Source organism: Apteryx rowi, unplaced genomic scaffold, assembly GCF_003343035.1.
Source record: "Apteryx rowi isolate R43461 unplaced genomic scaffold, aptRow1 scaffold_16, whole genome shotgun sequence".
Classification (NCBI taxonomy): Eukaryota; Metazoa; Chordata; class Aves; order Apterygiformes; family Apterygidae; genus Apteryx; species Apteryx rowi.
This window is the reverse complement of record NW_020447863.1, coordinates 3,963,254-3,981,281: the sequence shown is the minus strand read 5'-3', so window position 1 is coordinate 3,981,281 and position 18,028 is coordinate 3,963,254. Positions and strand designations below refer to the sequence as shown.

Sequence of the window (18,028 nt, the reverse complement as noted above, 5' to 3'; positions counted from 1 at the left end):
GTGTGACGGCTCGAAAGTCGTTGTGTTGTGTCGGTTGTGCTCCCCTTACCTGAGATGACAATCTGCTTCCCAGGGCTTGCGAGGCGCTCCAGGAGCAGAAGGCCCAGAAGGAAAGCCTGGTACACAGGTTCCCATTCTATACTATATACTTAAATGTCGGTGCGTTGTATGAGGGTCGGGGTTGCAGGCGAAAGCTGCTTGTTATATTGGCTGCCCTGTAACGCAGCGTGACCATAGTGCTGGCTTTGGAGAGGTGGATCTGAGCCGGGCTTGGATGCTCCTCCATGCCATGGGGGCTTCCAAACCTGGGCCGCGGCCATTCAGGTCAAGGCCAGCTCCATGTGACTTCAAGAACATAATCTGTCTGGGATGAGATGGACTATTTCTCCCCACTGATTTTAAGGGGGGCTGGGGGTCTAGCTTGGCTGGAGCTTGCTGTGTGCTAGATGGGTGGAGTTATGTGAGATCCTTGCTGCTGTGCCTTGCCTGCGTGTCTGTAGTCATAGCCCTGGATTTGGGATGGGACTGGGAAAGGCTGGAGCTTCCTCCTGATCCTTACATCTGCCTGCCTTACCCTGCAGGGCCTTCCAGGGGCTGTGGGCAGCCCAGGCAGAAGGGGACCGCCTGTGAGTAGAGCTGCACGTGTGTCTGCCTGAAATCCTCCCCTTCCCCGGGGTGGAGGTGGTGTGATCACAGAAAGCCCCTCCGAGCTGAGAGCCAGCTTTGCCTTTCGGTGGTGCTGTGCAGCTGATGTGCTTGAACAAGAAATTAAAGAGCTAGTTTGAAGTGGAAAATGCTAGTCTTGCATGCAGGAGGCCGGAGCCATTCGCTTTGGACTTAGCCACGACGCTCTGCTCTGTTTTGGGTGGTTTCTGACCAGGTCCCCACAGCAGTGAGCCTCTCACCTCCCTGATAGCTCTGCCTTTGCTCTCCTCCTGCCTCCTGTTGCCTGTTATCCCCCCATGCTTTCCTTGCCTGCTCCCATCCCGGCGTGCTTGATCCACTGCTCTCTCCTCCAGGGTTTTGCTGGCTTGCAGGGAGACAGAGGCCATGGTGGACTCCCTGGACCAATAGTAAGGAAAACCTTAATTTTGCATTAACTTTCCATTTACTGAGGCTGTAGAGCTGTGGAAAGCCAGTGGGGTGTCCAGGCAGGGTGCTCGCTATCATGGAGCAATGGATAGGAGCTGCCTGAAGATGCACTGTCTGAGAGCTGGRCTCGTGCAGGATTTGGCGAATAGCTACAGGTTCTGGGGCCACGCTCCTCCAGATTTCAGGCTGCCGTGAGCCATCTGGGCTGAATGAGCCGGCCCAAGGCTGCCCTAGCCCATCACACAAGTCGTCAGGCCCCGAATGCCCTGTTAGCTGTTAATTATTTGCCCGCATTGTCACCCAGCCTGGTGACAACCCTGTTTGAGAGCCAGCCGTGTGCAGGTGCTGCCAGGACGGGCCACAGCGGCAGAATTTGACCCTAACAACCTGGTTTGGACCAGGCAATGCCTGTCATTGAGCACAGAGGTCCCAGCAGTGGCTCAGTAGGGCTTTTCTCATCACAACCTTTTGGCTGATATCTCCTCCTCAAACATTTCTGAAGGGCCCTCTGGGAAGACCAGGAGCTGATGGAGACCCAGGCTCCCTGGGCACGAAGGTGAGAGCAGGGAGCAAGGGTGGCCGGGAACGCACTGGGGGGCTGGCTGGAGCACCCGGTGGTGGCAGACACCCCTGAGCGGCCCTTGGCGGATGTGATGAGGCTTTTCATGGAAGCCTGGGGGGATCCTGCAGATTTGGACGTGGACACAGAGGGCAGGAAAAGGCCCCTGTGCACCACAGTGTGGAGATCTCATGGTCATGCCATGGGTGGGTGTGAGGTCCGCACCCAAATCCCCACTGACCACACACAGCTCTGCTAAGCCCCAGGGCCACCCGTAGGGACATCCACGTTGCTCAGGGCAGGCATGGCCTCTGAGGGCCTGGAGCAGGCTGATTGCGTGGACGTGGGGCAAAAAGAGGGATGCATCCTGCTCATGCATTTCTGTGCTGAAGCTCCCCTGCAGCCTCCTCCCCTCACAGGCTCTGGGGAGCTGAGACCTGCCGTCAGCACCCACACATGAGCAGCCCATATGTTTCCCATACAGCCCCTACCTCAGCTGATCATTAGTGATGGTCATCACAGCCCAGGCAGCACCATGTAGAACTGGTTCCTTGTGCAGAGCCCAGCTGCATGCGTTAAGCCAGGCCAGGTCTCTCCCCTGGCACCCCTATAACTTCCATTAGAGCCGGGGCTGAACAGCATATCCATGTGCAGAGCAGAGATACATTAGTGCTTGTCTTTCCTGGCAGGGACTACCTGGAAAGCCTGGCTTGGAAGGACCGCAAGGACCTGTCGGCATGTATGTAAGTGATAGGCATGCCCGCTTAGCGAGGTACGGTGCAGCCTGCCTGCGCGCTGGGGAGAGGTGGAGAGGCTTGTGGGAATACGGATATGTCAGCCAGGGCCCTCACGGTCCTGTCAGGGCTTCTGCAGTGCCCCAGTGCCAGCCCACCTTGGCAGCTCTGGCTGCCCGAGGTATCTCCCAGCTCCAGCATGCATGAACACAGCATTTGGGGCCAACATTTCTAAAGTCATCCTGATGCATCCCTCTGGGGATGGTGGGGCTTACCCTGGCCCCGGGCAGTGGATCTGCATGGGGGCTGGCCCAAGGTGGTGTCTGAAGATAAGTTACTCTACCAGCATGGCCTGAGACCCCAGCGCGCTTCCCTGGGGCCACGTGCACCCACTTGCCAAGTCCTCCTGACTCAATGGAGAAGGTGTGGAGGCCAAGGAGTGGGGACATGAGCTAGGTTTCGTATTGCTGATGAGAGAGGGAAACCCTCGTGGTCACGAGACCTTTCCATGTAAGATTAAATAAGATTAACTTTGGATAAAAACGATAATCTGGGACAGAGCCAAAGAAACTGAGTTTATGAAGCTCTGATCCCTGGGATGACAACTGCTTTTCCCCTGGCGAGAGCTGAACCTCAACAGTTGCCTTATCCCGTAACCTGGATGTACCATGTGTGTCTCTGCTGACCTACCAACGCGGTGCTCTCCCCAGGGCTACCCAGGACCTGTTGGTGACAGAGGGAAGCCGGGACCGAGGGGGGAAAAGGTAGGACTGGGAAACCTAGCAAGAGAAGCAGCTCAGGGCAACCAGCAAAGCGATTTCTGCTTGCTGCCAGGTGGTGGGTTGTGCTGCAGAGTGCTGAGCTGCACCAGAGCCAGGGAGGAGGGACTGCGATGCTGGGCACGAGTCTCTGCTGCAGGACCTGCTCTGCAGCTCTTGCAACCACTGGCTATTAGGGGTTTTGTTTTCCTGCCCCTCTGCATTAATCTTCTGGCTCAGTAAGGGGGGGATTTCAGAGGCTGTTACAGAACGAGTTTGTTTCTGTTTGTTTTAATCCTGTTATGAGAACAAGTCTTAAGAGAAGTGTGGCTGGAAACGGCAGACCCTCAGGCTGTGTTAGCTGCAAGCCAGTCCTGGCTCTTTGCTGCAGCCCGAGCTGCATTTGGCCTCTGCCAGAGTTCAGCGATGTGCAGTATTAGGGTTTGGATGTTCAGCTGAGTGGGGAGGTGTTTCAGGTGTTGTCTCAGGCCAGGCTCCATCAGYTGTGCTGCCCCGTGCCCGTGCCAGCAAGGTCTGCAGGGGCGCAGTGAGCCCCAGCCCTTGCTGGTTGCTGGCCAGGAGGACCATGTCTGGAGCTGGCTCCGACACAGGGCAAACAGGCTGGTCCTGAGCTCAACTCCCCAAACTCCTGCTCTTCTTCGTAAGACACAGGGCTGCTATTTTTGCCCTTAAGAGGTTATTGCAGTAGAAGGTGCAGCAGAAAGGAAATCTGTCTTGCCTCCTGCCAGGGAGAAACTGGAGCCCAAGGCCTGCCGGGATTCCCAGGAAAAGCTGGTCCCAAGGTGAGTGCTGCTTGCTGGCTGGCTGTGGGCAGCTCCAAACTCCCCCGTAGGCAGTGCTGAGGAAATCGGCTTTTGCTGAGCTGGATAAGGTAAAATGGGAAATCTTTCCTGCCAGCACCAAGGAGCTCAACTGGTGCTGGCTGTGGTGGGGAGAGGAGCTGCTACCCAGTGAGATGACCTGCATCGTGGGCTGGGATCTCCCAGTGCCCAGAACAGTGGCTCTGGGGGCAGTGGGCAGGGGCAGTGCTCGTCCAGGAGAGCGTGGTCGGGGGTTCTGCAGTTCAAGGCAGAGCCTCGCTCCTGGCGTTAGCAGAGGGGGACTGCAGCATGTGGGTCTGACATGCCTCTCCCTTCTCCAGGCCCTGCCAGGCCCCCCTGGCCCAAGAGGACCTCCCGGCTCCCAGGTGGGTCCCAATGCTGTAATGAGTTTGTCTGACTAGCCATGTCCCTTCTGCTGTGGGACCCTCTCGGCTGTGTGGTTGAGTTTGTGTGACCTATGGCATTAACGGCGTGGATAAAGGCAGGGGCAGGCAAGACCCTGGGTCCCCCCCCACTGTCTGCTGTTTTGTCCTGCTGGACTTTGCTGCATGGACCTCTTGGAGGTGGCCAGGGCACATGGGGTTTGTTTGAGCAAAGCCTGGTGCTCTCCACCCTGCTCTGAGTCCCCAGCACCATCTCCCCTCCCCACTGTGACCGCACCATTGAAAACCTGTCTTGTTTCAGGGAAGACCAGGAGACCCAGGTCCTCGAGGGCTTCCAGGGCTGCCTGTAAGTGGAAGAGCTGTAGCATGAAGAGATGCTCTATAGGTTCAAGTTACGTGATGTCCAATGTGATATAACATAGGTGCCCATTCTGGCGGCAGCTCCATTGCTGGGCTGGCCGTGGGGCTCAGTAAAGGGGCAGAATAAGGCCCAAACCCTGCACAGGTAGCCAGGTGATGACAAGATGGGTATGGGGACAAACTGCCCTCCTGCACTTGCAGTGATCTCTGCATGACAAGGTCACCGGTACCCCACCAGACTCAGATGGTGCCATTATAAACTGCATGGTGGCCAGATTGCTTCAGGCATGGGTTTTCACTCTTCCCCCTCCACTCCGTTGCCCTCCCCAGAGAGAGAGGAGCTGCACCGCTCCCTGCATTTCGGGTTCCCTAAATGGTCTTTTGGTCTTGCAGGGAGTTCCTGGCATGCGAGGGCTGGATGGCATCCCTGGGAAGCCTGGTTTGGCAGGAGAAACGGGGGCTCCTGGGAGGAGTGGGGCTACTGGCCTGCCTGGGTACCCGGTAAGTGCAGATGTGGCTCCTTTGACTGATGTTTAACACAACATTCAATACCTGCACTTGAGCAAGGAAGGTTGTTGGAGGCTCTTGGGGGAGCTGAGTGGCCTGGCATAACCTAAGGGCTCCGTTTGCCCTGACGCTGGACAGTGTGCACAGGGTATGTCCAGTGTGCTCATTTTAACACACTGCATTGCTGGCGACTCTACTTCATTCTCCATAACAACCTTGGGGTGAGGTTCCTATGGTTCCTCTTAGCTCCCAGTCTTTGCAGTGCCTTTGCTGCACTCTCCTCCACCTCTTCATTGATGACTTAGGCCACGCTTTCACCAGGGGTTGTCTTTGCAGAGTCTGTGACCAGCAACTGCTACTGGCCCCTTCCAGCTTGGATATGGAGCCTCTCAAGGCTCACTTGCTTGCTTTCAAGTCTGATTGTTTGGTTCCTTTGCCGTAACCTGCCTCATCCTCTTGCTCTCTGCCAGTAGGACAGGTTGCAAGGGTTTTTGCTGGCGTGTGTCAGACAGTGGGAGCTCCCCAAAGCACCTGCACAAAGGGAGGGAAGAGGGAAACTGGTACAGGAGACTTGACAAGCTGGCGAGTGGCTCATCTGCCAGTGGAGATGTGTGCTGGGTTCTCTCATCCACCTGCCATCCAAACTTGGGAGCTGCAAACGCCTCTGAATTAATGTAATGCCTTGCTGTTAATATAGGCTGTTTGTTTTCAGGGCCGGGAAGGTCCGGGTGGACCTGAAGGGCCTTTGGGGAGGAAAGGAGAAAAGGTAAGAAAAGAGAAGGCCTTTTGGTACCCCTTGCCTCCATGTGTGCAGTTCATGTCTGTGTGAGTCAGGAGCTACCCAGGCAGGGCAAAGCTTCATGTGATCGCTCTCCTTGTGCRAAAGGGTATTTTCCTCCTATATTCTGCCAGTCTCAGTTGCCTTGTGAGGAGGAGAGCTAGGAGCCAAATCTGGCCCATGGGTCACCGCTTAGACCATGCTGATCTGTGACACTGTAAGGATCTTGTACCCATGGCACTTGAAACAACCTTGGCTTCTCCCTGACTCCTCCATGTGGAGCTATCCTCCTCCAGGGAGCTCACAGTGCTGAGCCACTGCAACAGTCTGGCTTTCTCRCCTGGGCATCGCCTCCTCCCTGTACCTCTGGAGCCACGACCCAACTCAGGGYGACCAGGAGCCATACTGAACATAGGCTTTCCCAAACTGCTCTCTTCAAGGTGGAGAACAGAAGTGCATGAGCTTCCATGAGAAACTGGGGAGGCTGAAGGTGAAGCACTCCTCCCAATTTTGCCACTTGCTTTACCTGGAGGGATGGATATTTGCAAATTTGATGCAATATGGGAGAAGAGCCCTGCAAGCCTTCCTGGTAACGATGTTCTGCTGACATCGCAAGGGCCGGGGCAGTGGGGCTCYCTGCGAGGACCTGTGCTGAGGACAGCCAGAGCTGCTTGTTCTGATTTCTTTGTTTCCTCTCCCAGGGTGATGTGGGCGATCCCGGGGAAGCCGGCATCAGCGGGCTGGATGGAGAGCAGGTACATCAGCTCAGAAAACCTGGCTCTCCTTCTCCTGGGGCTGCTCCGGCCTGCTTCTCCCAGCGTGCTGTCTCTGGGGAAGGAAAGGGATTACTGGTCCTTAACCGAACTAGGTTGAAACTCTGTCCACGTTAGCTGATTTGAAGGGTTTGTGCAATAGGGGCAAATCAAAGCATAGGCAAGACGGGAGCCAGCAATCTCCCAAGGAGAAATATCGTTGGAAAATCTGATGAGATGAGACATCAGTGCATGGGGACTTCCCAGGCTGRCCCTACTGAAGTGGTGTCTGACACTGGCACTGCAGAGTCCTGCAYGTGCCGGTTGGTGGTGATAACCCATGGTAGTAATGGGATGTGTGTTTTCTCCTGCAGGGACCACCAGGATTGCCAGGAGTGGAGGGTCGGCCAGGACCCAAAGGCGAGCAGGTCAGTTCCAGCTGGGTGCTGAGGGTGACAGGCACCGCGTGTGCTGTGCTCGCTGGTGGCAGTGGGCTCGCCTGGCCCTGTCACCCCTCCTGGGCCTGCTGCAGAGACGTGAGCGGGCACTCAGGGTTTCCATGGCCTTTCTGCAGCCAGGCACCTCTGTGCTGTCCTCATCTGTCACTGCCGGCGCAACCCTTCTGGGAGATTTTCACATGCACCAAAGAGATTTTGGTGYTTAATTCCCATTGACTTTGAGTACAGGCAGGCACCTAAAGCCATGTGGGGCTTTTTTAAATTGCCCCCCAGCATGCCTGTGCTTGGGAATTTACGTTCCTAGGCATGGTGGGGAGGACCAGGATCCCCTCAAGGCTTTGGTACCTGGTACAAGGAAAACTGGGAGGGACTGTATGGTGAGAAGTGATGGATGTGCAGTAAGGGCAGAGCCAGCATCWGCTAGAAAGGTCAGCCAAGAATAATACTGGTGGTCTTCTTCCTTTCCAGGGAGAGTCAGGAATCCTTGGAGCTCCAGGCATCAAAGGTGGTCCTGGGGAGCAAGGGGACGATGGGCCAAAGGGGCCACCTGGGAGACCTGGGGAGCAAGGAAAAGAGGTACATGCACTGGCTGACACCACGGCTGCTACCCACCAGCTTCCTTGGCGCCCATGCTGTGCTCTGCCAGGCCCTGGGGTCAGCGTGGGGAAGGGAAAGGTGTCAGCTCTGAACAGCCTGCCCATCCTGCAGCTACRCTGCAGACAAGCTTTGGGCTCTCCTTGCTATAGGGGAAGACGTTTCCTGAATGTGCTAGTTATTTGGTCCTTGCTTGCTTTTGGGATAGCATGGGTCATGGCTGCAAGTATTCTCGTGGTTCATTCATTCACCTGGTAGACCTGACAGCTTTGCAGGACCTGCAGCATTTTACCCAGAAATGAAATCCCAGCCAGAGGAGGGTAGTAAAGTCAATGGAAGTCAAAGCCTGGCTTTTAAATTACTGACCAAGCTTCAAATATACCTGGCTGGGACAGGACTGGTGGRACATTCCTTGCATCTGACACTGTTATTTCCTCTTCTGGCAGGGTGATGTTGGTGATGCTGGAGACCCGGGCGAGCCAGGACTCCAGGGACAAAAGGTGGGGAGCGCCTCTTCCCCGTGTTTCTTTCYGGCAGCTTGGGGCCACTTGTAGCCTGCTCAGCCTCCATTTTTTAGTTTGTTGTGGAGGGGGTAGAAGCAGGGCAGGGATATCCCCATGACCCGTTAGGTGGCTGAAAGCCCCTGGAGATTTTGGGGGCTGCAGCCCTATTAGACCTGGCATTAAAGCCCCTCCTGTGAGTGCTGTAGGATGAAGGTCTTGTCTGTGGTACCCAGTAAGAGTTTGAAACATGTCATCTTAATGCAGAAGCTCCTTCAATTGCTATTCCTTTTTCCTCTTTGTGCTGATATCTCTGTCTCCATTCCTGGCCAGGGAGACGCTGGCCCTAGGGGCCTTCCTGGAGTACCTGGACAAGGAGCTGTTATGGGGGACATTGGAGGAAAAGGACATAAAGGAGAGAAGGGCCAAGAAGGTTTGCTGGCAAGTACAAAGAGGGATCCTTCAAAACCCACAGGGATCTCAGCATTCCCCCCAAGCTGGCAGTTCTGCTGCAGGGTGATTAGGAGTAGGGCTTTCCCCAGCAGGAAATGTTGGGCTCTAGGAGCTATAGAAAATACTAGAAATTGGAAAATCTCCATAATCAGGAAGTTTTGCGTCTCATGGGCATGCCACCAAATTTGGCTCTGGTCAACACAAAAGGACATGCTTTGGAGCATCTCCCTGTGTGTGAGCATTTGGGCAGAAAAAGAGCCCATTTACAGAAAGAATACAGCCTTGTGTGGAGATTTTTATCTGACCCAGTAAAAAAAGTCTTTCTTTATGGGGTTTTGCATTTGTCTCAAAGCTGGATTTTCATATCCCTGAGATCTCAGTGCATCCTGGCTGTGAGGAGCCTGATCTACCTGTAGCTCCACGTTTCCTACGTGTTGGGAGAACTAGTCTGACCTTGAATCTCCTTCTCTTTGGCTACTGGTGTTTGTAGGGTTTAGTTGTTTGGGTTTTGTTTTCCATGTGTGCCTGTAGTCCCTGGGTGGAGAGAACTGGCGTTACCTGTTGGGTTGCTGTATGGGCAGCTTTCCTGTGAACCTGCTGATTTTGTCTCCTTGGGGTTACTGGCCTGAAAAAAAACTGYCTCCAGCCCTCTTTGCTGGGCAGCTTGGGTTAATGCTCGGCTGGACCAAACTCCAGCCTTATTTCAGCTGTCTGTGGCACTGAGCATTACTCCCTCTCTGTCCCAGGGCCAGGTCGGTGTTATTGGAGGTGCAGGACCTGCCGGCAATAGAGGACAGTTTGTAAGTCGGCTTGTATTTCTCCTCCTCCCTTTCTGGTGGGTTACAGCCCTGGGGCAGAGAGCTGAGGGCACGTGCGTTGCTCGGTGCCAGGTTGTGGCCAAAGCCCAGCTTGACTGCATCAGTGAGACTCCTCTTCTTGTACCCTGAACAGGGTGGAACAGGTCTCCAAGGTCCTCCTGGGCTTGACGGTCCCGAGGGAGCGAAGGTACTGAGGCATGACGGCTCAAGCCCTTGATCTCTTGATGAAATGCCCTTCCACTGTGAGAGTGAATTTAGCAAGGAGCACTTTTCAGAAGGCGATGAAGAGTTACCTGTGGTTTGGGCACTAAAAGCATCTCCTGCCAGGGTGCTTGGACCTGCGGGTCCCCTTGCAATAAGGAGGGTCCTCTTTGGGTGGAGAGAGTCAGTGAAGTCTCCTGAGTTTGCAAATAAGAGATTCTCCCCTCTCTCCTACTCTTTTCCCAAGCTCTGGTTTCTAGCCTTTGGCTCAAGGGGAGTTGTGCTGTAACGGGAAAGCTGGTCCCAGTCCTGCATGCATGGCAGGCTGGTGACCCCGGAGGGATGGGATGGGGGACAGTCCCTGCCTCCTGAGAGCCAGGTTCAGCAAGGCCAGGAAAGGGTTTCCCAGCACCGAAGGGTTGTGATGGCGTGGGATCTGGAGGAGAGAGCTGGACCCATTTCCATTACTTCCCCAGGGAGATCCAGGGCCACAGGGCATGGACGGACCAGCTGGTGTTGCCGGATTAGAGGTACCAATGTCCTGGAAGCTCTCACAGGCTTCATCAGTGCTTCACTGTTTCCAACACAAACTGAAGTCAAAGGGTTTATTGCCCCTTAACTGCCCAGACCAAGAGTTTCAGAAGAGAGGAGAGATTTTTAAGGTCTCAAATCTTGGCACTGTCTTCCAGGATGTACTGTGCCCCCGCCCCCAAAATCAGACCACTTCAATCAGACATCCCTTTTGAAAAATCTGTTCCAGTATTTCACCTGGAAACATATTTGGAAGGAGCCTTTGCTCCTTGTGCAGCAGCAGCCATGAAGACAGGAGTCTTCTCCTTACCCTGAGGCTCTTCACTGAGGCTTGTAAAGCTGAAGAGCTGCTTGCCATCTCTGTCAGGGACAGATATGAGCAGGATTTTTTTCAGCTAAGACTCATTTGCAGGAAAAAACATAGATTTCAACGAAATACGAAATTCCAGTGAGATATTCTGTTCTGTTCAGTCCGAAACAAATTCCCATTTACTGAAAATCTGTCAATGCTGTCATTTTGGGACAGCTAGAAGTAATTACCCTCCCCGCATCAACTGCCACCCACAGCAAAAATATTGCTATTGGCACTGATTTAATGGAGCCGATCCCTCCGAGGAAGAAGGCTGGTAGTTTCTTCTGGGCAAGGCAGTGCTGCCAGAGACTGGTGAGGGAGCCACCTCCCACGGCACCTGTTGGAAGCGATACCCCCTTCGCCAGCTGAATTTTGTGTGTAGGAGAGGATGCTTAAAATATTTGTAAAGGGCCTGAGTGTGAAAGGCATGGTGGGGATGGATTTCTCCTAAATCCTCAATGTTGCTGCAGGGACTCGCAGGAGATGATGGAGTAAAGGGAGACCGAGGCAAACCTGGTCCTGCGGTAAGTGCTTCAGTGTAAAAGGAGTTTAAGGACATCTTGTGATTTGTGCTGCGTGGCACAGGGGACCCATATCAAGATATCTGATATCACTTTAGGTAAATACCTTTGTAACCGAGTCACCATTTTCTTGGTTTCTTTAGAACCATAGTTCTTTAAAGGCATTTTAATATAGCTATTAAAAAGATGTGAAAAGTGCTGATAGGGCTGTGCAGTTAATGCTCACTTATCAGAGTTGCCTGAAACAGGTCCAGTGCATTTGGCTCTCGTGCCTTTGCACCATAAATCTCCTTGTGGCCTGCAGCTCTGAAGGCTCGCCAGGAAAGGCCGTTCTGCTAGCCCAGGGCATGCTCTCATGAGTGCTTGCCGCTGCCGGTTAGATGTCCGCTCACAACGGTGGCTGACCAGCCCCTTCCCRTCGCAGCCTGAGCTCTGGCTGGCTGCACCAGTTTTGTGGTTGCGGTCCTGATGGTTACAGAGCCACGGTGTGTTGCTGATGCTCTGCACCTCGGCTGGAGGGATAAATCTTGTCTGGGTCCCAGTTTTCCTATGCTACAGTGCCCCTATGCCCAGGCAAGACCATTTCCTTAACTCAGGTGATTCCTTTTGCTTAGCTGAAGGCAGGAAATGGAAGAAACTCTGTCTGGGTTTGCAAAGCAGGAAGAGGAGGCGTCTCACTACCTCTGTGAAGTTGGGCTTGCTGTTCCCCCGGGCCTCTGTCTCCTCACTAGCTACCACGCACACATCTCCTTATCACCCAGCAATAAATAAGCCACAAACACCCTTGATCATACCTCAGCCAGACATTAGGCAGCTTCTCACGTGTCCCCTCCAGCCCAGTCTTTCCTTTTTTCTGAGCTAGGAATGAAGTCCCAGCCCCAAGTGTGGCATCTGGGTCCCTAAGTCCCCTGCAGAAACGGATGGGAATTTGGGAGCCAAACCAGGGCATGGGAGCCTGAACCCTTTGCCAGGTCTGGGTCTGTATCGGCTGCCTCTGTTTTCTGTGCGCTCTAGGGCTCAGCGGGCTCCCGGGGAGGAAAGGGCGTCCCCGGATTCAAGGGCTACTCGGGGYCTGAAGGAGCCAAAGGAGCTGCGGGAGTGAAAGGAGAGCTGGGCCGGCAGGTAACTTGTCTCACCTTCCCGCTCTCCGCGGAGGCGACGAGGGGACCTCCAGCGGGGCGGCCCTCCTCCRTGCAGCTCCAGCACCCACGTTTTGCTCAGCATCCTTCCCCCAGCTCCGATATTTCGGCTCCTGTAATGGAGCAAGGAGTTGCTCCGGCTGCAGCATCCCCGCTCAGGTTTGCAACGCTGCCTGGGCTGGGAGCAGCCTCGAGCGCGGTGGTGCGTGCCTCATTGAAACCCCCCTGCAAACCCCATTTCTTTGGGTCACCAGCCACTGGAGAAATGCCTCGCCATCTTATTTAGCCCAGCAGAAATCCATGAATGTTGTTTTTAATAACCATGCTGCTCTGTAGGGCTGAACCTCCCGGGGCGCAGGGGAACTGGTAGGTGAATCAAGTTTCGCAGCTTCAAAGTGACTGGTATTTTAGAGGCAGGGAAACTGAGGCACTGACATCAAGGAGGGGTTACGGGGTCAAGATGCTGAGCTGATGGGTTTGGTGTGGACCTACCATGTGGAGGTGCCTCGGYGCAGGGCAGGAAAAGCTCGGGGCAGAGCCCGGATCCCTTGACAAGGCAACCAGCTCTTCACCTGCTCTCCTGCCTTCCCCAAATAACCCAGAGCTGATGTCAAGTCAATTTTTTGTCTCTACATGGATTCAGGGTCCTCTCGGGTCACCAGGCGAGGCTGGAGCGCCRGGATTAAGCGGCACCGAGGTGAGTGGGGCTCCTCTGCTGCTCCTCTTGGTCCCAGTCTCCAGCTTTCCTCGAAGCCCAGCTCTGAGCAGCTCTCAACAGGCTGGCCAAGGATTTGGGATTTGGGGGAATACCCCTGCGACAGCCCATTTTTGGAGCTGTATTGGTTTCTTTCCTCCTTAGGGCCTGATGGGTGTGAAAGGGAATCCRGGCAAACCAGGAAAACTGGGGCAAAAGGTGAGGACCTGGAAGCCTGCTGTGACGTTTCGTCTCTCCTGAAAGCCTGATTCGGGTGTCAGTGATGATTCCCGCGTGGTCAGCACCTCCCTGCTCCTGCAAAACACCAGTCACGGCCCCGCTGGGCAGGCTCGGGTTTGGAGACCGGCAAAAATCCCRCTGGGGGTCCTCAACACAGACTCCTGAAGTGCATCGCGTGGGTGAGAGCAGGGAGGGGAGGTCGGGGAACACCCTTATGGAGGGTTTTCCTTCTCCTTTTGGATTTTAGGGGTCTCAAGGGCRAGCTGGTCCTGAAGGGCAGAAAGGTCGCAAAGGAGAAAAGGTACCTCGGAAAATCCTCCCCCTACTTTTTCCTTCTGCAAGGTAACCGAGAAGCAGCAGCCCGTGGTCAGCGTGCCTGAATTCATCACGTCAGTGCCTGCTCCTCGGGAAAGCGTTTAGGCATCCGTAAACCCCTGGGGCTGGAGAGCATTTCATGCAATTAACCCGTTCGTGTTCGGTGCCTCGGGCAGTCACAGCAGAGCAGCCATGGGGCAGCAGCATCTGTCCCCAGTGCCTGCCCACCTCCTTCCCCCAAGCCACCTCCCAGCCCTGCGAACCATCCCGGTCACGTCCCAMGTGGGACAGATTTCGAGGGAGATCCATGCGGGAGCTCTGGGTGCAGGAAAGGAAAGTTTGCACCCCATGAGATGTCCCGGGGAGCCAGAAGCGGTGCACGGTGCAGGCTTTCCCGTTACAGCRATGGTAGTTGTTGCTTTAACGCCTGCAAACTGGGGAAGGAGCGATGCTTCTTCATCGCCAGTGCTGGAAACGGCACGGGCTGCTCTCGGGCTCGGCCCTGGCAGTGTGCACGGGGCTGGCAGGGGTTCGTGGCTATGGGTCACAGCCTCGTGCGGCACAGTCCAGTCCCGGTTGTCGTGCGGAGGGAGAACCCATGAGGGTCCCTAAAAACCAGGGCTGCCTCRGCTGGTTTCCTTGTCTGCACAGAGAGAAATAACCCCCGGGAGCAGGCTKGGGAGTGTGGTCTGGCCTTGGCGAGGAGCCAGCAGGTCTACCCCATCTCCGTCACCACCTGCCCTCGCGGGGCTTTAAAAGCCGTGGGAAGGGACGTTTCCCCTCRCTGGCAGCTCCGTGACACCACCCTGGCGTCCGTGCCTATGTCTTGTGGCCCGGTGGCGGGGTTTCACCTGTTTGGTGTCCTCGCTCGCGCTGAACGGCTGGCGTCTCCGCTGTCTCCCRTCTCTGCAGGGCGACGTCGGGCGCGAAGGGCAAGAGGGGCTCCCCGGCGAAGCTGGCAGAAGGGTAAAACGGCGCCGTYGTCCCCGCGGAGGGTGGCGGGAGGCTGCTGGGCCACCCCGTGGCGGTGGGTGCCTGCAGCGCTGGGGGGCACCCGACGTCCCCGCGGGGTGGCAGCGGGGGTACGCGGGGCGGGCAGCGCGGCGTGCGGGCAGTGCAGGCAGCGCGGCGTGCGGGCAGCCGCAGCGGTGCATTTAACGCGCTCCACCGCTCAGGAGCCCCCCCTCTGTCGTTGCCCAGGGCAAGCGAGGCAAGGCTGGCCACAAGCCACCCAGAGGCCCCCGGGGACCCAAGGTAGGCCAGCGCCGCGCTTTGGTTTCGCAGCCCAGCCTGGGCACGGGGTCCTTCTCGCGTCGGGCAGGCCCCCTCTCACCCCAAATTTCTCCTGCGGCCGCGTTGCCAGGTCGTCCGATGTGCCGGTTGGAGGCTGAGCTGAGCGAGGGGCTCTGGGTGTCCCACTGAGAGACCCCTGTCCCCCCGCAATGCCGGCAGGCAGCTCGAGGTGCTCCCCAACCGGGGGAAGGACACCGCTTCCCCGGGTCTTGCAGCTGCTCGTGGTTCAGGGTTTTCTGGGAGTGGAGATGGACATCTTTATGTGTAATAGTCATGTTTCCTTGCTGCCGTGACTCTCCAGCATCCTGGCTGCGGTCTCCCTCGGGCTACAGCAGCACCTGCGATTGCCCCTTTGGGCACGCAACAGTTCTGTAGTTCTTGCGTTTGGGGTGGGGCTTTTCCAGCTCTGAGGTATTGGAGACATAGATATATTTTTCCCTTTGCTGTGGTTAAAAAACATGCTAGTAGCGTATTGAGAAACCTCATTACCGCTGTTTGTTTATGTGCCTAGAAAGGGAAGGGCCAATTTTGCATGACCGCCCTYAAAACTGTTCCAGGCACTCTGTTGAACGTGCCACCCCGTCTCCCAAGCTGGGCCCTCTCCTGTCCCGTATCCAGCCTCCCCGACCTCCCCACCGCTGCCCTGCAGCAAGATRTGTTTCTGCCTTGCTTTCACGTTGAACCGCTGTGCAAACCGGTAAGGGTCTCTCGCTTTTGCCTTTCAGGGCTTCCCAGGTGAAGAGGGGCTGGAAGGGCCCCAGGGCCCCCAAGGACCTTACGTGAGTATCGGCTCTGGAGGTGCCCGCTTGCAAGGAGGTTTTGGGGGACCTGGCTGTTCCCCAGGCCCAGGGTTCCGTGGATGCCGGCGGTTGGAGCAAAGGCTTGAGGAGCACCAGGGTGTGCTCCTGCCTCTTGGTGGCTGTGGACAAGGCACTTTGGCCTCAGTTCATTCCCTGCCACCCGCTGGGTCCCTCCAGGACCTCTTAGCTCCTGAGATCAGGAGTGTTTAGCCCCTGCGGTACCACCACGCAACCCAGCTCTGCTAATGACCAAAGAGGAGAACCATTTAAAAAGTGTGATGTTTCTAGGTGTTTTATCCATCTAGCGTACCTTTGATCGTGATGTCTTGCCTTCTCTTCCTAAATTAGCTTCCCAGCTGTGCATATGCAGTGAGGCAAAGCAGATAATTTCTACATCATTTTTATAAAAGCTGAATGCTTCCCTTCCCAGTTAAAGACCAGATCTAATGTCCAGGAATTATGAGTGCTTGCAGAAGACATTTCAAGTGTGGCTGTGCTCATGTTCCCAGAGAACTGATGTGGCTGAAAGGAGAGGTTGTACTGCAGCACCTAGTATTGGTCAAAAAAATAGCTGAATATTTTTTTTAATTGCTGTGTATTTTTTTCTCCATTGTTTGAAAAAAATCTCAACTTTGGAAACTTAACCAAATTCAAAATGAGAAGCCAGGATGTTCTGGAACCAGCTAAAGGCTCTGAGTTGCATTTTAAACAGGGATTTGGGGGGAGGAAGAAGGGATCCTCCAAAGGGAAAGTTCAAATATTTGATGATAAAATGCCTCGAGCTCTGTAAATCTGCCTGAATTCTCAGAATCCTTGTGGCAACCCACAATGACAGTTCATGGTGAAGCCCTTCCTGGCCAGGGAAAGAGATGTCCCTGGAGGATGAGGCCCCGCGCGGTGACCTCTCTTCAGCAGTCCTAGGAGGTGTGAGAAATTCAGCTTGCTGCAGCCCTGGGGTGATGTGGRTGATGCATATCTCTATCTCTTAGGGCATTCCTGGGCTGAAAGGCACGAAAGGAGACCCCGGCCCAAAGGGACAGAAGGTAGGAGATGTGCTGCTGTGCGGGCGCTGGGTGCAGTGGGGACTTTGGGTGGAGGCTAGCATTTAATTTGCTGACTATGATCACATTTTTCCCCCCCTCTTCTTGAATCCYGATCACTGTAACATCTTATTTCTTTCCATGTTGCCCCCAGTTTCCTGAGAGATGGGCGCTTTAGGCTCTCTCCTGTCCCCCCAGGAGCTTTTCCCTCCGACAGGTCCTTTTCCAGCCTCTGTAGCCTCTTGGTGTCGCAAGYGGGCCCCCATAGCGTGCAGTGTTTTAATCCCCTGTCCTCAGCACCRCTGCTGACTCCGCAAACGCACACATCTTCTCTGTGCTACTTACTGATGAGATGATGGATTCAACCTTGGCATGAGAAGCCAAGCACATCCTCATGGTCCCATCCGTCAGCTGCAAGGCTGTAAATAAGAGTGACAAGCAGTCCCTGGTGGCGGGCAGTTGCTCRCAGCCTTCAGGAAGATGAAGCTCGGTAATAAATAAAGCTTTAAATCTATTGCAAGCTAAACGAGCRATGGCAGAAGTTAAAGTCCAGGGCTTTCAGTAAGGCCAAAGTCTGTGGGAAAGCAGCCGGAGGAAGAGGCTGTTTGCTCGCTGCAGCGGTGGTAGAGSCGCCTGGGGAATTGTCTGTGTCTGTGTTTGCTGCGGTTGGGTTTCTTCCCCTGCTCTGCAAGATTTCAGAAAACAAGAAATTTCATTTCATTTTATTTTGGTTTATTTGGGTTTTATTTTATTTTCTCAAAGTATTTCCTAGGAACCTCTGAGTTGCTGTCGAATAATTTAAGCTGAGATAAAATACTGTTTTGCCTTTGCAGCTGAGCAGGGAACGAAGGTGCTCTGTCACACTTTTTCCTTCCCAACCAATATGCGCATGTTTAATTCCAACAAACCAAAAAGATTTTTTGCAGGTAGTCTGCAGCTGGCCATTGCTGGGAATTTCAGGTCCCCGTTCCAGCTATTTTTGCCTTGCAGGAGTCCAGGAGACATTTGGCCAGGGTTGCTCTTTCCAGACAAACATCTCCTGCCAGGCTGCTAGTTGGGCTAGTTGCTTGTGCGGTAGGAAGCAGGAGACCAGAGAGGGTCGCCTGGAGGACATCTAGGTCCTTTCCTCCTCCCAGGCTGGACTGAAGGGAGCGTGTTGACCTGTAGTATGTGTAGGCTTTCTCCTGGGGGGGTGGCTGCATTCTGGAGATCTCAGCCTGTCCACGCTATGGGTACAACCACAGCAGTAAAACCTGAGCTCGTGATCTTCTGTGTGGGTCCAGATAGCAGGTAAAACCTCCGTTGCCAACCTGA

General features: G+C 54.9%; 1 long non-coding RNA gene across 1 annotated transcript; it reads left to right on the top strand.

Moving 5' to 3' along the window:
- Nucleotides 1-9,738: 9,738 nt before the first annotated feature.
- LOC112962968 lies at nucleotides 9,739-11,217 on the top strand. The gene is made up of 3 exons (XR_003252471.1): nucleotides 9,739-9,775; nucleotides 10,266-10,319; nucleotides 11,143-11,217. It is a non-coding gene; the product is annotated as an uncharacterized LOC112962968 (long non-coding RNA).
- The last annotated feature ends 6,811 nt before the right edge of the window (nucleotides 11,218-18,028 follow it).